We start from the raw sequence: 7,476 nt of genomic DNA, 5'->3' as shown, positions 1-7,476 counted from the left end.
AATGTCAAACGTAACCATTTAATTTCCGTTGTGTCTCTCATAATGTACATCCATTAGGATATCACAGTATACAGTATTCTTGTGACTATGAGCTTGTCTGAGAGGAGTTCATATCAGTTTATGTCCATATATCTCAGTCTCCCCTGCAAATTTTCAATAAACAAACAAAGATTCAAGATTTCTACAAGGGCCTCAAGCCACTGTGTCATCAGGGATATCTTGAAGCCCAAATTGGTGGAGTTGGTGGAGTGCTGAAAAAAAAGTGTTTCATGTTCTCCTGAGACTGGACTGGGCTTGAACTCCATGTGTGCCGAGTAGACTCTGGTCTCTGGACGCGAGCGTTATGAGTACCACTACTGTTTACAATCAGCAGGCTGCACAAAGACCCCATTTTGGGGGGGTCCTAAAGCAATCGCAGGGGAGAGAAAAAAAGAAACATACACGCACACACACACATACACACTCGTTCGCTCACACACGCACACGCTCACACACGCACACGCACACACACACACACACACACACACACACACACACACACACACACACACACACACACACACACAACCAGGCAGGCAGGTAGACAGACACACACACTCTCAACTCCAAAAACCTGAACCGTTTCTTCTGCGCTCAGTTCACCTAGGCTCTGTGGCCAAGGGCATGAGGCCTGACATGAGAAAGCAAGCACTGTGCTCCTTCTTCACAAGGCTGGATTCATTTTGGAAAAACCAACTGAACTGACATGAATTTCGTCAGATGAGAGTCTCAAAAGCAGCTGTCAGTTAACTTTAACTTAGCTCTCATTAGTTGAACTTTTAGCCTCTGGTGCACTAAAGTTGAAAATAGATAAAACTTCCAATATTCGATTTGATCTGAGATGGAAATATGTATCGTATGCTGTTACTAGAACATTTACTTCACAAAACGTTCAATTAAGCCTGGTTTAAAAGGGGTTTTTCACTTCACTGTCATATGATTTGTTTTTGCCTGGTCCATCCACATCCACATCCTTAGAAAATCCTTTTTTGGACTAGTGCTTATGTATGGCAAAGCCAGGCTGCGCTTAAAAAAAAAAAAAAATCGCTTCAGTGTGCGTATTTGAGACTATAGAGGGACGTATTCATGTGTGCATGTATGACTGCTAAAACAAGGCACTTGTTTAACCCTCACGAGGGAAAACGGTGACAAATTGGGAGTGTGTAAGTGGGAGGTGGTCTACCTCCAGAAGTCTGTTCTGAATGCACCATACATATTGGCCAAAATAGAAGTGAACAGAAGAGAAAGTAAGACTTGTGAGCAGAAAAAGAGGGGGTGGAGACCTGAATGGCATTTTAGCTTAACTGTCAACAAACTATGTCGGGACATTGAAACCACGGCTATGTTTATTTGGCGAAGATCAGTCTCCACACACTTGAGCTATGTAACTCAGCCAGTGTGTGTGAACCACAAGCACTTCTTCACATTGCTCACAACGCCTTCGCCTTCTCTCAAATCCATCCCTCAGAATAGGAATCAGGCTTAGGAATCATCTGAGATGTGTTCTATTTTTGGTGCTTTCTGTTTCCAGTATTAACTACCAGTCAGTATTACCTACATCTCTGCCATGTACTGCTTCGTCCCCATATTAAAAGCTTCATAACGCTTTTGAAGATTCTGTAGGCCTATGAGCTCAGCACATGTATCATAGCCTGAAATAACCAGTCCTAAGATATGGGCCTCTTAGTCAGCATGGGAGTCATTATCTCTGCTATGTTTGACACAATGCTCCTGTTCCTATTCATGTTTAGCGGTGAGTCTGAGGTACTCATGAGCATTCAAATTTGTTGTTTATCCATTTGTTAAGCACTTTGAGCTACCATGCCTTGTATAAAATTGTGCTATACAAATACAGTTATTATTAAATGAAAGTATGCGTCTTTATCAGTTTTCTTTTCCCATAAACTACTCCTAAGACTTAGCCAGCATGGAAGTCATCATCTCCGCCTATGTATGACACAGTGCTCCATTCAGCTTTAGCAGTGAGTCTGATGTACACATGAGGATATGTTCAAATAAAACTATGTCCTTCCTTCAGTTTTCCTTTGCCATAATCTACTTAATAAACTGAAGAACAACCGACAACTACTTAATACAATACCCAACAGACAACTAATTAATACAATACCATTCTGACTTCTGACAAACAGACCTGTCCACATCTACTTACTTTCTTATGTAAAAGCACCATGTTTAACAAATGGCGCACTCTCCTTGATCCAGGGCATCATGCCTAAACTCTATGTAAATGTATAATGACAAACGTCATGTCTTAGCCAGTGAAGAGCTTACTGTTGCTATGACTCAGAATCATATCTATGTTTAAGTCTTTTCAGTGTAATAGTGAGACTTCACTGCATCTACAGAACATACTATAATGACATGCTTCATTTTTTTCAAGACTGAACAGTGACAACTTACACAAGTCCAGGTAAAATGACTCACTCACTCACTCACTCACTCACTCACTCACTTGTTTCTAGTTTTGGGATCATGCGAGGGAAAGGGAAGCTTGTTTGTCTCTGTGTGTTTGTGTGTGTATTTGCACAGGAGGATGGGAATGTTAATTGACTTCAGGAGTCAGCAGTTTTCCGTGGACATGCCTGGTGCTCTGCAGACACAAGGTGCACTGATGACAGCTGAAAGCTGGCCCAGACTGCAACGGCCTGGCCACTGCCTTTTTTACTCGTACTGTACCACACATGCACACACACACACAAACATATATACAGTATACACACACATGCTCGTATGCATGCATGTATGCATGTGCGTTCACACACACACACACACACACACACACACACACACACACACACACACACACACACACACACACACACACACACACACACACACACACACACACACACACAAACACACGCACACACACACCTCATATACACATGGCGCAAGTACTGCACACATACACATACACGCACACACCTCAAAAATCAACAGTGGACTGAAGGGGCCATTTGTGTGGACTCCCCTGCAGGGCTGGCTGTGGGCTGGCTAAATGTGGACAAGTGAACAGCATTCCACTGGAACCAGGCTTCTCAATACCCCACTGAAAGACATGGAGCGAGAGAGAGAGAGAGAGAGAGAGAGAGAGAGAGAGAGAGAGAGAGAGAGAGAGAGAGAGAGAGAGAGAGAGAGAGAGAGAGACAGAGACAGAGACAGAGACAGAGAGACAGAGAGAGACACAGAGAGAGACACAGAGAGAGAGAGGAAATCATCTCTCCAAACTCACACCCTTTCCTCCATCCTCTGACCCTTTGCCTATAGCTGTCGACCTGGGTAAGATCAGTCTTATATTTGACATTCATACAACATACATACATGATTTATCTGTATGATAAGTCTTGTCACGTTTCTGCCTAATATGAATGCTGAATGATTGTGCAATATGTAGCTGACTTTACCCAGGTCGACAACAAGGCACAAGGTTGCAGGAAAGAGGAAAGGATGAGGGTTTGGGGAAATGATTTGCGCCCGTTGTTTTGGCAGATGCATGTTCTTCGTAGCACCACATAGGGGCAGTATTGAGTGACTTTTCTTTCAGTGCAGTTGTGGTATTATTTGCCCTGTGCTGTCACACCATGTGCAGTACATGACAAGATTTTACAGTTGGTCTTTGTATATCATGTGCACTGAAGTGCTATTTTTATCCAACTTTTAAAATAGGAAAGTGACTGCACAGATCTTTTTTTATCTGACATAACATTGCCATTGAGACTTCTGTTGAACACTTCTTACAATAATTTAATTCCATACATGTTTCTTGCCTTTTTTCAAGCTGACTTTTTTTTTTTACATTGTACTGTATATTATGGCACTCAGTGACCATATGTACAGCATGTGAAAATGTCATACTCCAATACCTTTACATAGTAGGCTATTAGCTTTCTCAGGGGCCTGCAGTCTGCAAATAACTCCAATATGGCTTCAATTACACTGCTTATGTTTATATTTCAACAAAAAAACCTAAAATAAAATAAATTATGTAATTGTATTTACATTTAATCTTCTTGAGCCCACCGCAAGAGTAGACAGGCGGCCACATACCACGTTATCAGCCGTTCACCTTTCCTCTTCCGGGTATACGTCCCTCTCTCTCTCTCTCAGGCTCCGGACAATGCCTCAGGGAACTAATTGGGGGTATGTTGTACTTAGTAGTGATCTCATCGCATATCAGCTAGACCCAGCCGCCTCTCTGCAGACCGTTATCACCAAAGCAAAAAAAGACACACGGATCTTGCCGGCCTGATAGTGGCGGCTCAGCCGGCATCTGAGGCATGCTATCTGGGACACCAGGGGGGCTGGTTGGTTTGAATCCCCTTTGTGGCCCAGCCGAGATGGAAGGAAGGGGGACTCAGCCTGCAGGGACTTTCTTTGTTGTTGTTGTCTGTGAGCCATCCATCAGGCCTGTCACAACCAGGCAAGCACAAACTAGGCAAACTAGTAACGACTGGTTATGTTCTTGTTTTCAAAATGACAGCTATGACAACTTTATCAGTGTGGGAGGACCGCCCTAAATTCAATGACTGAAAAGTGCAAGGATACTACTACTGCTATAAACATCTCTCTTGAGGGCACCCCTTGATCTCCAATGGTTTGAAGAGGAAGAAAGAGGCCCCAAGTCCCTCTTTGACTAGGGCTCCCAAATACCATAAAACGACTGCCAATGTAATTTCTGGATTGATAGCAGAAATGTTTGGCATTCCAGTTTGAAGTGCTGTGAATGTAGGCAATGATACTATGGCATGATATACGTCATTACTTGGTCATTGATTTGTCTGTACTGTACACTGTATATACCTACCGTACTACTGCTACTGTGATTATGATTATGAAGAGATGGACTTCCTCTCTTTTCTCTTGAAATGGAATTCTCATTAGGTTAGGGTATGTGCGCTGGGCTGGGATATGCAATGGGAAATAAGATGACATAGAGACCTCACAGTTCCATATGGCTGAGGTCCCTCACAGTACACAAACACACACACAGAGAATGAGAGAGGGAGTGAGAGAAAGATAGAGAGACAGATAGATGTAAGAGAAAGAGAGACAGACAAAAGTCACAGAAACAAACATAACGAGAGAAAGAAATCGATATATACAGGTACAATATCACACAGAAGATTGTACTTTTGCTCTCCTTATATGGTTCAATTTCCCCTTTGGGGATAAATAAAGTCGCTCTCTCTCTCCCTCCAAGCCCTTCACCATCAACAAGGCTTCAAACAGGAAACAGTTGACGAACAGCTACAACCGGTTGGGTCCTATGGAATAACACACAACCCCCTGCTCTAACGGAACACTACATGTAGACACTATGGCAGGCATCACCAACGTGGTGCCTGTGGGTGCACACCAGGAGCTTCTGTGATACCCACCAAGCATTTTTTGAAATAGTGACTATGACAAGGTTTAAAACACAGTTCATGTTTTTCCTCCTTTAAATGTGAGATTATCTATTTATAATCTTCAGTAAAAATGATAACTAATGGTGTCAATAACAGAAGGGTTGAGGATCCCTGTTCTATGCCTGGCATGCCCCTATTTTTGTGATCAAAACAGACAAAACAGAGCCAATTCTACCAACAGGTAGAGTAGCCGATTTCTTACGGCCCCAGAAAAATCTTCCCACTGAAGGGCCCCCCAATATGGTAAATACGCATACCAGAACAAACTATAATTTCAAAGGGCCCCATGTCTATTTTTCGCCTGGGGGCCCACGGGGAAGTCAACCATCAACCTGTAGGAAGACATCAGGGCAGTCATGGGTGAGCGGTTAGGGCGTCAGACTTGCATCCCAGGGGTTGCTGGTCCGACTCCCGACCCGCCAGGTTGGTGGGGGGAGTAATCAACCAGTGCTCTCCCCCATCCTCCTCCATGACTGAGGTACCCCGAGCATGGTACCGTCCCACCGCACTGCTCCCCATGGGGCGCCACTGAGGGCTGCCCCCTTGCAAGGGTGAGGCATAAATGCAATTTCGTTGTGTGCAGTGTTCACTTGTGTGCTGTGGAGTGCTGTGTCACAATGACAATGGGAGTTGGAGTTTCCCAATGGGCTTTACTTTAAAAATATGGCAACAGACCCTCATGAGTGACATAGTATATTTCCAATTGCCCCCCTCAATGTTGAGAAAAGGCAGTCTTCTTTAGACCACTGCCAAGAGCAACCTGCTGTAAGAGGTCACGCCTAATTGCATTCATATGAGCATGGGGAAGGAAAAACGTCTGCCTGATTATTGAGAATGAGGATACTTGAAGTGAAGAATTAAGTTCAGGATTCTTTTTAGGTCTCTATAAATACAACTAGCCCACCTCTCTCTCTCTCTGCTTCTCTGTGTCTTTCAGTGTGTGTGTGTGTGTGTGTGTGTGTGTGTGTTTGTGCGCGCATGCGTGACAGTAACAAATTATGTACACGATATTCAATTACATTATATTGTAAGGTGCAACATATTGATGATGGCTATGTACGATCTGTAACCAGGACATTTTGATAGTGCAGGACCAGGACATTTCAGGGTCCGCCCATGGACAACTGATAGCAGATAGATTCACTCAATTTACATCAGTGTGCAGGATTGTGTCTACAAATTAAGACCTGGGATGTGGCTTGTTGTGTAGTGTGTAAAGAATAGACCACCCGAGACAGCAAAAATCTTTCTGATGTTTCGTGTTCACTCTAGAATAGGTGGGTTCAAAAATATAAAATACACAACATTCCTTTTACTTTCTGAAATCAAGATTGGCATCTCTGGATTTTTATCCTCTGAAGAATTTGATATGAGGCAACTTATTTAGCAGCAGCATTAACCCTATCGCGCCGGATGCATCATATATGTCTCATCAAATTCAAAGCCCTCTCTACGCTGACACACAAAAAAAATCGATCTGAAAAACATCCTGCGTGTCATTTCCAAACGTCCTGCAGTACGCGGAAACCGCCACAAGAGAGCAGCGGTAGACAACAAGTTGACCACAGCTCGGCGAAAAACAGGAAAATGGGGTAGAAGCGGTTTCCCTGACCGACGCTGAGATTTCGTCAAATTGCATAAGGTTTGTGTACAAATTTCCGAAATATAACTCTACATCCTTTAATTTGAACACTTGCTTTGTGCAATTAAGCAAGGAAGAGTTTATATTTTTACACCGTGTTGCAGAGAGATCGTGCTAAAACTGATGAGACATATAAGCACCATCCGGCGGTGGCAGGAAGTCAGCCATCAATGCATTTGCTCCATAGGGAAACTTACAAAGCATACCACGACGATCGTTTAACAAAACACACAAGTTGTTTTACTTCAAGACAAAGATATTGCCTTAAGAAACACGTTTTACTTGCAATTTTGAAAATGTAATGCAAAATGTTGAAATTATGATCTCGTAAAAAATGCATTGAAGTGAATGGAGAAATGGTCAAAT

This window comes from Engraulis encrasicolus, chromosome 11, assembly GCF_034702125.1.
Source record: "Engraulis encrasicolus isolate BLACKSEA-1 chromosome 11, IST_EnEncr_1.0, whole genome shotgun sequence".
Lineage (NCBI taxonomy): Eukaryota > Metazoa > Chordata > Actinopteri > Clupeiformes > Engraulidae > Engraulis > Engraulis encrasicolus.
This window is presented reverse-complemented; position numbering follows the sequence as displayed.